Below are 17,437 nucleotides of genomic sequence, written 5' to 3' on the forward strand. Positions count from 1 at the left end.
CACACTGATCTTTAAAAAATTAACTTTCTTGAGGGGGCAGCTAAGTGGATCAGTAGATAGAGAGCTAGGCCTGAAAACAGGAGGTCTTAGGTTCAAATCTGGCCTCAGATACTTCCTTGCTGTGTGGCCCTGGGCAGGTCACTTAACATGCCTAGTCCTTACTGCTTGGAATGTAAGTTTTTAATTTTTTTTTTAAACCCTTACCTTCCATCTTGGAGTCAATACTGTGTATTGGCTCCAAGGCAGAAGAGTGTTAAGGGTTAGGCAATGGGGGTTAAGTGACTTGCCCAGGGTCACACAGCTGGGAAGTGTCTAAGTTCAGATTTGAACCTAGGACCTCCTGTCTCTAGGCCTGGTTCTCAATTCACTGAGCTACCCAGTTGCCCACTGTAAGGGTTTTTTAAAAAAGACTATATAAGAAAACAAACTCTCAACATTTCCTACTGATTCTCTAAGTTGGAAAATAAGTAGATCAGTCAATTAGTAGGCATTTGTTATGTTCTAAGTCTTCAGGAAAACAAATATAAAAAGGAAATCAGCCTAGTTCTCAAGTAATTTCTATTCTACCAATGGAGATAACAGTTTCTATATAAGTATATAAAAAAATGTGAAGTCATTTAAGGAAGGATATTAACAATTGGATGGATCAGAGCTTTTCTGTAAAAAGTGCTTGAAAAAAAGAGTTGAAACTAGAAGGAAGTAAGGGAGACAAGACAAAGGTGAAAAAGAATATATTCTGAGAATAAGGAATGCTAATGTAAAGGCAATGGATATAGAGGACAAGAAAGTGCAATGTATGAGAAACAGAGACCAGTTTGACTGATTTGTATATGGTAGGAATGGGACTTATGCATAATGAGGCTGGAAAGCTAGGTCGTCATGGTAGAGCTGAGTAAGGAAATATGGTCATGGCATGATCATGATAATGGTAAAACAAACAAACAAAAACTGACAGCTATGTAGAAGACTGGAGTAGGGAGAGACTTAAAGTAGGGAAAGAGCCTAGACAAGAAAGCCTGAACTAAGATGCTGGTTATGTAGATAATAATAAGATGAATAGAATTTATGTAGCAGAAGGAAAAATGACAATTGATTGGATACATGTGGTGAGGGGGTTAGAGAGAAAACTGATATGGACTTCGGAGTCGGGAAGGATAATGGTGCCCTAAACAGAAACAGAATTAGGGAAATGTGAAAGGACAAAAGATTCTAAGTTATGTTTTGGACATGTTTAGTTTGCGATGTCTCTGGGACATCCACTTTGAAATGTTCAACAGGTAATTTATAAAGTAGAACAAGAGCTCAGAAAAGATTCAGTTGTACCTAAAGATCCAGGAGTTATTTGAATAAAGATGAGTTAGATTACTCAATTTTCCATGTAGTCTTGGTGACAAACCATTTTCAAAGGCAAGGATATCCAACAGAAACTTCTCTATTCTAGTAGCTGGCACAGTGGTTTACATAAACAGAGCACTAAATGAATACTTGTTGAATTTAGTTGGATCACATATACCGTCCCCAACTCACTAGTCATCTAGAGTACAGTATTTTATCTGCCTTGTTTCTTCTTTAAAGCTGGTTAATACCAATAATAATTAATACAATAATACCAATAATAATGGTTCATACTAGTCTTTGGGGGCCAAACTACCCCCTTTCTATTTCCTCTCCCAAATTCTGTGCCTCAATCCTTCTCTCTCTCACAGAATCCCACCTACAAGTTTTCCAATCCCCTTTAAAGCTTTCCCAGATTCTCCTCTCCTTTGCTTGTTACTTGAACTATACTATCTTCCTAGGGAGTTTATACACTTACATCATTTCAACTGGTACCTTTATACTAAGAGGCAGCATAGTATGGTAGAAAAAGAAATGTTCTACAAATTACAAGATCCAAGTTGGAATCCCCATTCTGCTAGTTTAGTGCCCTTATGACTATGGTCAAATCATTCTCTGATCTGAACCTCTACTTCCTCAGGGATTAATCATATTTGTATCACCTAATCTACCAGAGTGTCATATGGAAAACACTTAGAAGGCTATACAATATTGGTTATTTTGTTAATGTTCTCCAGTCTACAAGGGAAAGTCAGCAACCAAGGTATGTTTTAATTTTCCCCAGACATCTCTTACATTCCTCCCCTTTGGCACTTTCATCTTGGAATCATTAAGTACTTAGGTATAAATTGATTTAATTTTACGGAATCTGCTTTTTTTCCTCCATAAAATCATTCTATCTGTCCTCTATAAAAAGATGTTGGAACATAAGCTACAACTGCCACTTAGTTTAGTCAACCTGTTTATGCTCATAAAGAACAACAAAAGTAGCCAATTATCACAAGAAATTATGTTTCTAGTTTCCTTTCAGAACATGTTGAAACTAATTCGGACAAGCCTTTACATGCTTCTCAAAGAATGATCTTTGAAGGGCAACTAGGTTGCTCAGTGAATAGTCAGGTCTAAAAATGCTAAATCCTGGGTTCCAATCTCACCTTACATACCTCCTAGCTGTGAAATCATAGGCAAGTTCCTTAACCCCCACTGCCTACCTCTTTCTGCAATTCTGCCTTGGAACCAATAGTTAGAATTAATTCCAAGACAAAAAGTAAGAATTTATTTAAAAAAAAAAAAAAAAAAGTAAAAAGACTAATCTCAGAGCTCGCTTGCCATTTAGCTTCAGTTCTCCACCCTGGTTTTATCCAAAGGAAAAATGTCAATATATGAGTGGTTCAATTTTTCTGATGGTACATCAATTTATAAACTGGTTCTCTAGGCATGCAAGTCATTTTTAAAGTGCCAATACTTAAATTAATGTTTGCAGGCAATCTAGAAATTGTCATTCTTAGCATCAAATGCAGATAGAGTTTTAAGAGAATTATGTAGTCTTAATTATGTCATAGATTTCCACTGTTCAGTGGCCAATATTCTTCAAAAAGAAACCTAAATTTAGCTAAGTTAGGTTCTCACATTTCTCAAAAAGTCAGCAATGATAGCTAAACAACTAAATAAATCTACAGTAGTGCTAGGTAGAGAAGGGCAGAGACTATGAGAACTGGAGACAGGAAGATTTGAGTTCAAATCCTGCCTCAGATATTAGTTGTGTAATCCTGGACAAATGACTTCATCTCTCTCATACTGATTCTTCCTCTACAAAACAGGGATAATAACAGTACCTATCTCGCATTCAAATTAAGTAACATCTCACATTCAAATTAAGTAACATGCAAAGTGCTTTATAAACTTTAAAGGATTATATAGATTTTTCCCCCACTTACTCTGTTTGACAATGTTGACCATTCTCTCCTCCTAGATTATCTCTTGCAGTGGGTTTTGTAGTACTACTCTTTCCTAGTTGGCTTTCTATCTGTCTAGCTGCTATTACTCTATCTCCTTTACTGGCTTATTATTCTTATTATACCCACTGTTAGTATCCTCCTAGGTTTTGTTCTAGGTTCTCTTTTTTTCACCTCTATATTAGAGGTTCCTAACCTTTTCTGTGTCATGGACCCCACTAATAGTCTGGTGAAACCTATGGACTCCTCAGAATGTTTGTAAATGCATATAAAAAACAATTGGCATGGGGGCAGCTGGGTAGCTCAGTGGAGTGAGAGTCAGGCCTAGAGACAGGAGGTCCTAGGTTCAAACCCAGCCTCAGCCACTTCCCAGCTGTGTGACCCTGGGCAAGTCACTTGACCCCCATTGCCCACCCTTACCAATCTTCCACCTATGAGACAATACACCGAAGTACAAGGGTTTAAAAAAAAATTAAAAAAAAAACAATTGGCATAACAAAGGAAGCCAATTATATCGACATAGTTAAGAGAAAATTTTCTTTTTAATCTATGTACCCCAGTATAAGGATCCATGCTTTACATTTCAATCATCTATGCAGATGACTCGGATACATCCATACTTATGCTTTGGCTAAAGATAGCTTAACCCATCTCTCTCCTGACTCCAGTTGTATATCACCAACTGCCTATTGAATATTTCAAAAATGGTATTCTAAAGATATCTCAAACTCAATTATTCTGGATTCCTTTCTCTGTCCTTAATCCACACATCCAATCAGGAGCCAAATTTTGTCATCTCTACATTCACAAAGTCTCTCACATCCAACCCGTTTTCTTTCATCCATATAGCTACCATCTTAGTTCAGGCCCTAGCCACCTCTTTGCTACATAACTGTACCCTTCCAGTCTGTCCTACATTTTGATGTCAAAGTTATTTTATTAGAGATCTGTCCATGTTACTACCCCTATCAATCAACTCCAAGTAAAAACTTATTTGTTTAGCTCTTAAAGTACTACCAACCTGGCCCCAAACTATCTTTCTAGGCTCACTGAACATTAATCATTCCCTTTATACTCAGTGATCCTGCCAAACTGTTTTCTCTGTTTCTCAAATGAGATTATCCATCTCCAGTTTCTGTGTCTCTGAATAGCTGTCTCACATACCTTGAATGCCTTCTATCCCTACCTCAGCTTCAAAGAGTCCTTCTGTTCTATCAAGATGCAGCTCAGATATTGTGAATTGATACAACCACTCTGGAAAGCAATTTGGATCTATGCTTAAAGGGCTATAAAGTGCCTTAAAGATGCATAATCTTTGACCCAGGAATATCATTACTAGTGTGATATTGGAAATTTGGGGGTCCTTGAACTAATTTTGAGGTCCCTGATCTAAACTTCCTGTGGACATTTAGGGCTCTTTCAAACTACATTTTCCATGATTCCTCTTGTGTAATCAGGTAGACAGGAAGTGTAATAACATAGAGAGAAGATATAAAAAGGAAGAGTCTGGAAGGGCACACTCTCTTTTATGGCTGAAGCAGCATGTAATGGTGGAGGTATAGTGGGTTTTTCAAAATGACTTTTAGTATGGCACATGGCTTTATTTTTCTAAAGACTTCCAATAAATCCTTTTAAACCCTAATATTTTTAAATCTATCCTTTTATACCCATTTTATTTCTTACACTAGGTCCATATCCCAGAGAGATTTTTTAAGAAAGAAAAAAAGAAAGGGAAAAGGACCTGTTTGTACAAAAATATTTATCAGCTCTCTTTGTGGTGGTAAAAATTGGAAACTGAGGGAATGCCCATCAGTGGGGAATGGCTGAATGAGTTGTGGTATGTGATTGTGATGGAATACTATTGTGCTATAAGAAATAATGAGGAGAATTTCAACAAAACATCAAAACATCTACATGAACTGATGCAGAGTGAAGTAAGCAGAACCAGAAGAACATTATACATAGTAACAACAATATTGTACAATGAACAACTGCGAATGACTTAGCTATTCTCACCAATACAGTAATCCAAGATAACTCCAAACAGTTTATGATGAAAAAAAAATGCTAACCACCTCCAAAGCAAATTGAAAATTATGCATTTTGTTGTTGTTGTTTTAATGTGTCTTCCTCCACAACATGAGGAATATGGAAATATTTGTTGTATTATAGCACAGGTATAATTAATAGCAAATTGCTTACTGTGGGAGGTAGGGAATATAGGGAGGAAGAGAGAGAATGTAGAACTCAGTGTTAGAAAAAAATGCCAAAAAGTTGTTTTTACATGTAAATGGGGGAAAATTACTGTAATTGTGCCAAGAAAAAAAAATGTAGCTCAAATACCATCTTGTACATGAACCTCCAACTGCTAGCACCCTCCTTCCCAAACTATCTTGTATATAAATAACTTTGTATACATTTGTATTTGTTCATATTGTTATATATGTATCTATTTATATGTACATACAGCAAATATATATGAACCATATACATAGATTAACATAAAGGTTACACACATAGACTTATTCGTTAGAATAAAAGTTTGTTGCAACTAGAGATTATTTCTCTGTACTTGTATCTCCAGCACCTAGCACAGTGTATGGTAGAGAGTAGTGATTCCCGAAGTGGGCGCCACCGCCCCCTGGTGGGTGCAGCATCAATCCAGGGAGCCGGTGACGGCCACAGGTGCATTTATCTTTCCTATTAATTGCTATTAAAATTTAAAAAAAAAATTAATTTCCAGGGGACTAAGTAATATTTTTTCTGGAAAGGGGGCAGTAGGCCAAAAAAGTTTGGGAACCACTGGTATAGAGTTTGCACATAATAAAAATTATTTGCTTAATAATAGAAAAAAGCCTCTTGTTGGGACTATATAGTTTTTGAAGTTTTGCCAGTTTGGAATATCCTGTCAGAAACTATGCTTCAGTAACATAGTTTTTGAGGACCCAGTGTTACCTCACCACAAAGGAAGCATCAGAATAGGCTTTTTGTGGTTAAATAAAAACGATTCATTCTTTTTTGTTTTGTTTTGTTTTGAATCTCTTACTTATTGTCTCAGTAAAGTCTCCAGGACAGAAGGGCAAGGCCTAGACAAATGAGGTATAGGTGACTTGCCCAGGGTCACAAAGCTAAGAAGTATCTGATACCAGATTTGAACTCAGATTCTATACCAGGTCTGGTCCTCTATCCATTATACCACCTACCTACTCCTAATATGGTTCATTCTTAACAAAAGGTTTGAAGAAAACACAGCAGTCTCATGCCTATGGATTTTGACTGAATTTAAGAAATGAGGTGGATGAAGCTCCGGCATGATAACAGAGTGGTCATAAGCTCAGCTCCTGAATTCCCACCCCCAATGGAGGGATAACATTTCAAATTTAAAATAAACAAAAGAGTAAAGGAGAGCAACCAAAGACCCTCAAGAGAAGAAAAAGGAAATCAAATCAACAACAATAGTAGCAGCTGACATAAAATGCTTTGGGGTTTATAAAGTATTTTAAATACTTTATCATGAATAAGTCTTATAAAAGCTATAAGAAGTATAATATCAGAAGCATTATTACTCCCATTTTACAAATGAGGAACTGGAACCTCAGAGGTTATGACTTGTCCAAAGTTGCACAGGTAGTTCCAAAATAATGAGTCCAGATTAAAATAGACTGACAAGAAATCACCAGAGGGTAGAGAAAATTAATTTCAACAATGACTGAAGAAATGAAGTTGGACCTAGAACAAAACATTAAACTTACATATACATTTTAAAGGAAATGAAGGATTTTGCATGGGGGGGGGAATCTGTCTTCTGAAATAAGAGAATTATTATTGTTATGAAGAAAGCAAGACAAGCTGGTAACAAAAAATTAATAGCATCAAAAATATGAATAAAAGAGAATAAAGAAAAAAGGCTTAGACTGTAAAGCCAAATTGGTAGATAGGGAAGAAAATGTAACAAAATATGATTAAATGACAAACTTGAAAAAGGCTTGAAAATTTTATAAGCAAGGACGATAGAATTAAAACTCAGAGATATTCTAAAAATAATTAAATTATATGAAAAATATGGAATCCACTCAGAATTATTTCTCCAAACTGGCAAGATCAAAGGATTCATTGCAGGCCCTATCAGAAAATAATTAGCATTATAAACCAATTGATTTCCCAACTTCAAGTTTCTCTCCTTCCAAACCATTCATGTAGCAAGCAGAGATATTCCTAAAACACATGACAATCATGTACCCAGAAAGCTTCTGTAGTTTCTTATTGCCTCCAGGATAAAATACAAATATTCTCCCTCACCTTTGCCTCTTAGAATCCCCAGTTTCATTTATGGTACCACTTCCCTCCATGCAGCAAAGCTTACCCTCACAATCACCTCCTCTACTTCATTTTTATTTAATTTCATTGTTTAACGATTAAAAAAAATCTACTCTACTTCCCTCCTACCAACCTTCTCTTTGGGGAGGAGGGAATTCTTGCAAAATATGAATATTCAATGTCTAAAAGTATATATCTCATTCTTGCATGGTGATCACATTGATCCTCTGGAATCAAGGTTAGCGATTATGCTAGTCAGAATTTTGAAATCTTTCAAAGTTTAGTTTTACAATATTATTACATAAATGGTTTTGCTCATTTCACTTTGCATCAGTTTCACTTAAGTGACTTCTATGACTTCTACATACAATTTGGAAGGGTCAATTTTATAGTTCAGAAAGTTTATTTAGGCTCACGGGGATTAATTTCAAACATATTCTTTCCTTTGAACTTGAATTCAGGATGCCAATAAGTCTCTTAACTATTCTGCTATAGCTCTCTTTCTGATTACATTAGCTTTATGTTCAATGTATTTTTCCTGGAGGAAACCAAGGTATTTATAAGAATGTCCTTCATCTATTTCTCCATCATTTAATATGACCTTTGGATTCAAACTCAAAGCCTTCATTGTCTATCTTTTTTTTTGCTCTACTCTAAGAATTTTGCCCTTTTAAGTCCAAATGACATTTTGTTATCACTGAAGAAAAAGTCCACGGGAAAGAACCACTTCATGGTTTGGGTGAGAGTCAGAGAATTTGAAGTCATTCATGTGCTTACTAATGTTTGATTCATTAATTTGGATGCCATCCTTTGTTTTACTTAGGAGGGGCAATAATTGATATGAAGCTAAGCAGAAACACAATGGACTTATTAGTTTATTAATTTATTTACCAGGTTTTTATCATTTTAGAGAGCTCCTACTCAGGAACCACTCTACTGGTGTACATTAAGTACTTTCTCTGCAACTTAAAGTCTTAACAGAATTGTTTGGGTCATTGAAAGGTTAAATGACTTGCCCAGGGTCATATAGGTTTCTATCCTGGACCATCTTTTCTTCTTCCTCTGTGGCATTTCCCTTGGTATCCCATCTGCTCCCACAGATTCAAATACAGATCAGTAGATGAGAGGTGTCAAACATACAACTCCAGCTAACCCACAATACTCATGACTGTAGCCAGAATCAGATCAAAATGTAGCGAGAACCAGATCACAATGTAACTCGTAAATATTTAACAAAATAAAAACACAATAAAACATAGATGATGTTACATTTTTTTTTAAAAAGTCAATATGCAGGGGTCTTTATGTACAGATTAGTATCCACTGTATTTATTTGAGTTTGATACCACTGATATAGATGATTCTCAGATCTATTAGTCTAGCAATAACCTCTCTCCTGATTTCTAGCCTCAAATCTCCCAACGGCCTATTGGATATCTTGAAATGGATGGCCTATTGACATTTACATTAAAAAAAAAATTCCCAATTACTTGTAAAAAGTTTCCAACATTTTCCAAAGAATTTTGACTCTCAAATTCTTTCCCTCTCTCCTCTGCGCCCCACTGAGATGGTAAGCAATCTCATATAGAGTCCAATCATGTAAAACATTCCTATAGACATCTTAAACTCAACATATCCAAAACTTGTTCTCCTTTCTCTCCAAATCCTTCCCTCTTCCTAATTTTCCTACTACTGCCAAAGGTACAACCATCTTCTCAGACATCCAGGCTTGAAACCTAGATGTCATTCTCAACTTTTCAATTTTTCACCACTCCTTCATTTGATCTATTGCTGACTCCCTTTAAAATATACATGATGTGGTCATTTAGCCATTTATCTTTAGTGCAGGGAACCCATCTTTTGCTCATGCAGCACATTCTACTTCTGTATAATTCCAATTATTAATTCTAAATTTACCTCTTTGCAACTTCCCTTCTTTGCTCCCAGTTCTGTTTTTTGAGGTTACATAGAAAACTTGATTCCTTTTTCTACCTGATAGTCCTTCAAATACTTGAGGGAAACTTCTTAAATTGAACCTTTTGAAGCATGATCTTAGGGGCCTTCACCTTTCTTGGCATGCTCTAACTCAATGAACTCTTAACAGTAGCATGATTCCAAAAGACATGTGATCAGTCAGTTAGAGGATGGGAAAATGAGTCCTGTTCTATTCTCCTTATGAGGACCAACTGTTGGGTTTGTCTCCATCACAGTCTTCCCTTATTCTATAATCTTTCTCTCAGCTGTGCAAGCTCCCAACCTTTTCTATTGTTTATCAGCAAGGTGTCAGTCCCTTACAGTAGTTATAATGTAACCTTAACCATATCAGCACATGTGTAGCTGCCCTTGTGAAATTTATCTATGTCCCAGTGAGACTTACTATCCAGTCTTTATTTTGGGGGGGCCCAGAGTGAACTGCACACGATGAGTGGGCATGGATGAATTGTGATCCTCAAATCTCAATATGCTCACACTATCTTTTCCCTAAAACCTACACCTCTTCCAAATTCCCCCATTTCTATAAAAGTAGCAATATTCTTCTAGCCAACCAGACTCACAAGTTTCATACCATCGTTGAATCTTTTAGTTATTTACATCTCCATAACATCGAACATGCCTCCACTTCTGGCAACTAACATAAGAACTAGTTTTTCCTCAATCCAATCCATCCCACACACACCTGCCAAAGTAATTTTCTTAAAGCCCAGGTTTGACATTGCTGCACCCCATCCCCTAACCCCACTGAACTTCAATAGTTCTCTACTGGTTTTAGGATCAAGTATAACACTTCTGTTTGGCATATATAGTCCTTCTCTTAAAATGAATCAATCTTTTAATCAATTTTTAACCAGTTTTTAAATCAGTTAAATCCTTAATCTACCTTTCCAACCTTCTTACAATTAACTTCCCTTCCTGTACTCTAGGGTCCAGCCAAATTGACTGTCTTATTGTAAAGGCAACTAAAATATCTAAACATCAATATGAAATTAAAGTATAAGGCTAATCATCAAGCAAAACCACACAAAGAAAGAATGGATTTATTCTAAAAACTTTTCTACCACGTTAAAATCATAGACAATTTTCTTTTTATTGCTATTTTACATGAAATTATCATGAATATCTACATACAGAAAAATATGACTCCTACTGAAAAACTTTTATATATTCACTGGCTGTTATGACTTATTGTTTGATGTACTATCTCTTTTTGAGACTGTCATATTCTCTAGGTTATACACAAACATTGTCAGAAAATAATGAAGCATTTTCAATTATATTTCTCAAAGGCAATAAAATCTTTCATATTGTTAATAGATAAAATTGGTGAAAACATAATCATCTTTTAGTTCTTTCCTTTCAACTTAAATTTTGTTGAATGTTTTATGTGTACAATATATAAGTAGAGTAATATATATTTATAGCTTATAAATAAATTATACATTTTTTTCATGACAAGTGGGTGCTCAAAAGTTTGAAGACTATTACTCTAACTTATCAATGTCCTTCCTAAAAACGTGGTTTCCAGGTTTGAACACAATGTTCTAAATATAGTCTGACTAGGGTAAAGTACAGTGATATCCCAGACACCATGCCACTCCTAAAGCAATTTAAGATTGCATTAGCTTTTTATTTTTAGGTTGCTACATCATGTTCAGTCATCTTAGTTTTGTCTGACCCTTCGTGACCCCATTTGGGTTTTTTTTGGCAAAGATACTAAAGTGCTTTGCCATTTCCTTCGCTAGCTTGTTTTACAGATGAGGAATCAAAGCAAAAAGGGTCAAGTGACTTGCCCAGGGTCACCTAGCTAATAAATGTCTGAAGCCAGATTTGAACTTGGGAATGCAAATCTTCCTAACTTTAGGACTGGCCCTTAATCCACTGAACCACCTAGCTGCCATATCATACAAGCTCACAATCCCTCAAAATGTCCAATTTTTTTCAGACAAATGTCTAACTAACCATGCTTTCAACAAGTAAGTGGTCCAGTGGATCTAAATTCAAATCTTTTCTCAGATACTTACTGGCTATGTGATATTTGGCAAGTTACTTAATCTATTAGCCAATGGAGATAATAAAAGCATGTACCCCCTAGAGAAGTTGGAGGAGAAAATTTGTAAAGCATTTTACAAAATCTTAAAAGTACTACAGAGATGATGATAATAAAGATGATGATGATAATGACATCTTGCCTACTGACTTTCTGAACCAAATGAAAAGACACGAAATGTAAGTTATGTTATATGGACTCTGCCAAGAAACCTTCCCAATTCCAAACCACATTTATTTCTCTCCCCTTTAACTTCCCATAGAACTAATAATCTGTCCTAGCATTTACCCTGGCACATAGGAAGCATTTAATAAGTGTTTGTTGACTTGACTATAACCAAGTTAAGCCCCCATTATGTTTCTTCTTTTAATCTTCCTTAACTAGCTGTGAGCAGTCATCTCTTTCTCTTCTATCCCATAATGAATATCAGCACAACTGAGTACAGCATTCAACTACTTAGCTGATTGATATTACACATTTTTTAGACACTGTTATTTCAGTAGCCTCTAACTGTTGTTTGTCTCCGTTTTCATCTATCAATCATTTTTCATTGTTATTGCATATGATAGTAAGATTATTCCTCTTAAAATAAAAGTAAAACCAAGCAATTCCTCCACCCCAAAATTTCCAGTGTTTCCTTACCATCTAAAGAATAAAGTTCTAAGTACTTGGAACCTTATTGTTTGGCTTGACTCCTGTCTTTAGCTTTTCTTTCAGGGCCCTATAAGACTTGAGCCCCTGATCTACAATTCCAGCCTCAATTCACACTATTCTCGCCTCTAATCAATTGCATAATTCAATATACCTCAAACATACCCTGATTTTATCCATTTCTACAACTTTGCTTGCTTCATGCCTTCTACCTTGAAAATTCTTTTCACCACAAAATTCTTCATAATCAAAAAACAAGTTAATCTTTCTCAGCTAGAAAAGACAATTCCTTTCATAAACTGAGCAATTTGTAATAAACTTATTATACTCTATCTCCTGCTAGAGCTGTTTGTTCATGTTCCCTGAATTGGAACCCCCTCCATTCTTCTTCTTCTTCTTTTTTTTTAAACCCTTACCTTCTATCTTAGAATCAGTACTGTGTATTGGGTTCCAAGGCTGAAGACTGGTAAGGGCTAGGCAATGGGGGTTAAGTGACTTGTCCAGGGTCACACAGCTAGGAAATGTCTGAGGCCAGATTTTAACCTAAGACCTCGAGTCTCTAGGCCTGACAATCCACTGAGCTACCCAGCTGCCTCCTCCCTCCATTCTTCTTCAGCAGACAGCTGCTACAGTCATTCGTTTCTTTTTCTCTAATCTCTAACCTCTGACTATTTATATGTTTCTTCTTCCACTATTTTCAATCAGGCCAACTCTCCTTTACCCTTAAAAAGTCTTCACTAGACTCTACCATCCTCTCAAGCCATTGTCTTCTTTTTTCAGTTTATTAATCTTTTTTTAATTTTAATTTTATTTTAAAAAATATTTTCCCATGTTTACAGGATTCATTTTTTTCCCTCTCCTCTCCCCTCTCACCTCCCAAAGCCAGTAAGCAATTCCACTGGGTTGCACAAATGTTATCACTTGATACCTATTTCCATATTATTCATTTTTACCATAGAACTGAAACCCCAAATCATATATCCATATAAACAAGTGAGGTCATAAGCCATAAGTTTTTCTTTTGTATTTCTACTCCCATAGTTCTTTCTCTCAATGTGGACAGCATCCTTTCTCATAAGTCCTTCAGGAATGTCCTGGATTATTGTATTGCTACTAGTAGTAAAGTCCATCACATTGGATAGTTCCACAATGTGTCACTTTCAGTGTACAATGTTCTCTTGGTTCTGCTCATTTCACTTTGCATCAGCTCTTGGAGGTCTTTCCAGGACATATAGAAATCCTCCAGTTCATCACTCCTACCACAATTTGTTCAGCTATTCCCTAATCATGGGACACCCCCTTATTTTCCAATTTTTTGCCACCACAAAGAGTAAGGCTATGAGTATTTTTGTACAAACATTTTTCCTAATTATCTCTTCGGAGTACAAACCCAGTAGTGGTATAGCTGGATCAAAGGGTATGTATTCTTTTAAAAGCCCTTTGCGTATAATTCCAAATTTCAAGCCACTGTTCTATATTTCTCCTCCCTTTCTGAGCCAAATACCAAGAAAAACTGTCTACACAAGTGGTCCTGCCACCTTTCTCCTCTCATTTGCTCGACTTTTTGCAACCTGGCTTCTTTCCTTATTACTCTATTGAAACTGCTCTCCAAAGTGTACAATTATCTCTTAACTACCAAATCTGATAGTTTCTCTTCAGTTCTTGTCTTTTTACCTCTCTTCTGAGATACTCCTACTTACCCCTCTCCCGCCCACACAGACACCTTTTTTTTTTTTTTTTGGTCCTGGAAACTCTTTCCTTTCTTTTTCTTTCTTTTTTTTTTTTTTTAAACCCTACTCTTTCTTGCTCTTCCCCTACCAGTTTTAGTTTTACCCCTACTTTCCCATACCACTCCTCAGTCTCCTTTACTGGCAAATCATCCACATTATATCCACTAACTATGGATCCCCATGACTCCATTCAGTCTTCTAATGACCTCATTAACTTCTATGAGTTTAATAATCATCTGTATGCAGATGGTTCTCAGATCTATATCTTCAGGCCCAATCTCACATTATCAACCACCTAGTGGATATTTCATATGACATCTCAAAAGCAACTCATAGAAAACAAAGTTCATTATCTGCACTGAATACCTTGCCCCTCCCCCAATCCCTTCTCTAAATCTCCCATCTCCCTTTTTTAAAAAAATTCAAAACCATTACTTTCTGTCCTAGTAATAACTCTTAGACAGAAGGGCAAGGGCCAAATGAACAGTATTAAGTGATTTGCCCAGGGTTACCCAACTAGGAAGAGTCTGAGTCCAAATTTGAACCCAGGTCCTTTCTACTCCAGGCCTGACTCTCTATCCCCTGAGCCACCTACCTGCCTCTAAACTTCCCATTTCTGATAAAAGCAGCACCACAATTCTTTAGTCTCCAAGGTTTGTAGCCTCAGAAGTATTCTTAACTCCTCACTCTCCATAAAAGTACATATCCAATCAGTTGTCAATTTTTTCCATTTCAACATCTTACTCATTTATCTTAGTTCAGATCTTCATCACCTTTTGCCTACATTATGGCAATGGCCTCAAGTTTTCCCCCATTCCAACCCTTCTTCAAATACATGTTAAATTGATTTTCCTTGAGGGCAGCTCTGACCATGCCACTCCGCTAGTCAATAAATCCCAACAGTTTTCTATTGTCTCTTGGATAAAATAGAAAATTTCTGTTTTACCTTTAAAATTTCTTCCCAATCTATTGTTCCAACTTCTCCTTATATGACTCCTCCTCACAACCTCAGAAATTCAGTCCATTTAGCCTTTTTTCTGTTCCTACCACATGAATATATTTTACCACTTGTCTCTGCACTTGTGCACTGGCTGCCCTCGTGTTATTCCTTGTTACTTCTAGAATATATTTCTTCCTTCAAGACCCAGCTTAAAAATCACCTTCTTCCAAGTCTTTTCGAATCCAGCTCAACCACTAGTGCCCTCCCTCTTGCTCCCTTGTATCTTGTACTTATTCTCTTTATATTTGTTGTGATTAAGCTCCTTGAGAGTAGGGAATGTTTCATTATGCTTGTATTTCCAATGTCTGCACATAGGGCTGGCTACACAGAAGGCATTTAACAAATGCTTGCTGATTGAATGATGTATTATTTCCCTCACAAGGCTACAATATCCTGAGAGCTGGGAGAGAGGGAAGCAGGAACATATTCATCTATGTATCCTGTACAACATCCAGCACAGCTTTGCACATTAGTAAGTACTTGTTCAAATGCTGAAACCAGAGTAGGAAGAGAGCTTAAAGTTCAGTCACTGAAGATCACAGGCTCAGAGCTGAAAGAGAATTTAGAAGTCTTCTGATCCAAACTCATTTTCCACATGGATGAAATGAAGCTTAGAGAGGTTAAACTGATTTGCCCAGGATTATGCATGTAGTGTATTGAATGGAAAATCCAGAATTCAAATCTTAGTTTTCTGGCTACAACTTTATTGCACTTTCTATATACCATAACCTCTTCATATAATAAAGAAGAAAAAAGAATCTCGTCTATGATATACTCAATAAATACTTCAAAAATATTAAGTGCCAACTACAATGTATAAAACATATCCAAAAAACAAAAGTCCTTTTTGTTTTCTGGAAACTTAATTAATGGGGAAGAATGTGTGAGTAGTTGGAGAGAGGGAGAAATTATGTACATACACAAATAAAATACAAAATGGAGTGTGATGAGGGAAAAGGAGAGATCCAACAAAGTGGTCTAAGAAAGTTTCAGGAAGGAGAGAACACATTCTGCAGTGGATATCAGAACTGATGGAGGAAGTGAGATCTGAGCTCAGACTTGAAAGATGAGATTGATTTGAATGAGATGAGAAGTAGTATATTTCATGCTTGAAAGATAGTTCAGCATCTGGCTAATATTGGTGAACAGTCAGTAACTGATGTGGGTGGCGTATAGAATGCATGAAAGGGAATGATATGAAATAAACCAAATAAGATAGCTAGAAGTCAGATATAAAATAGCTTAAGTGTTGAGCATTTGTATTTTATACTGCAGGTAATCAGGAGCCACTGAAGTTTATTGAGCAAGAGAACTCTGTGGTTAGAATAATTTGGTAGCTTCATGAAGGTTTGTTTGATCAAAATTTAAGATTTCTAATATAGTAAATGTCAGGAATATTATACACATGCAGAGCTCTAGCCTACAATTCTTTTTCTGACTCTGATTTTTATTAGCTGGATGACCTTTAGCAAGTAAGTCCTCCTATAAAATGAAGGGACTGGACTGGATATGATCTTTAAGAAGACAGAGTAGTATAGTAGAAAGTGCAATTAACTGGGAGTTCTGAGTACTAAATTTGAATACCAGCACTAGGAGATGCATTATTTTAAAAATGTCACTTCTCCTTTCCCGATCCCAATTTATTCATCTGATCAAAATAAAGTATTTCAACTTAATAAGCACCTCCTGTCTGCAGAATACTGTACTGAGCACTGAAAGAGAAAGGATATTCAGATAAGGCATGCAACTTTCCTGCTCTCATAGAGCCTACAAGAAAGTAGGGTGTTCTAAAATAAACGAGTTAGAATGCATGTTGTCCAAAGTCTCTAATCATCTATAAATGTAGAGCTTTTTCATCTCCAAAACCCAGTTTAGGATTACAGAATGAGCTAGAGATTTTAAGGCACATAAACAAAGGCCTGAGGCAAGAAGGAGGTGCAGTGCCTAGCGTCCAGCCTGTAGTCAGGAAGATTCATCTTCCTGAGTTGAAATCTGGCCTCTGACACTTACTGGCTGTATAACCCTGGGTAAATCACTTAATCCTGTTTGCCTTAGATTTCCTCATCTGTCAAATGAGCTGGAGAAGTTGAAATGACAAACCACTCCAGTATTTCTGCCAAAAAAAAACCCAAATGGGGTAATGAAGAGTTGGACACAACTGAACAACAAAACGCGAGGGCCCGGTTTCCAAATGACCTGTCAGTTATTTGGTACCTATTTGACGACTTTGGGTGGGTCATTTCTCCACCTCGAGCCTCAGTTTCCTCATCCGTAAAATGAGGAGGCTGGCCTAGATAGATGATCTCTCTCTAAGGTCCTTTCCAACTTTGCAACCATCATGGGCAACTCTTGCCTCCCAGCCTAAGGTCCAGGGCCCAGCTCGGGCTCCCCGGAGTCTGGAGCA

At 36.5% G+C, this 17,437-nt stretch overlaps 1 protein-coding gene across 1 annotated transcript in view; it reads right to left on the bottom strand.

Annotated features, from left to right (window-relative positions):
• Positions 1–17,437, bottom strand: part of GTF3C1 (general transcription factor IIIC subunit 1) — a 143,797-nt gene that overhangs the window by 126,046 nt on the left and 314 nt on the right. The gene's annotated exons all lie outside the window — the stretch shown is intronic.

The sequence above is a fragment of the Gracilinanus agilis genome, chromosome 1, assembly GCF_016433145.1.
Source record: "Gracilinanus agilis isolate LMUSP501 chromosome 1, AgileGrace, whole genome shotgun sequence".
In the NCBI taxonomy this organism is placed as follows: Eukaryota; Metazoa; Chordata; class Mammalia; order Didelphimorphia; family Didelphidae; genus Gracilinanus; species Gracilinanus agilis.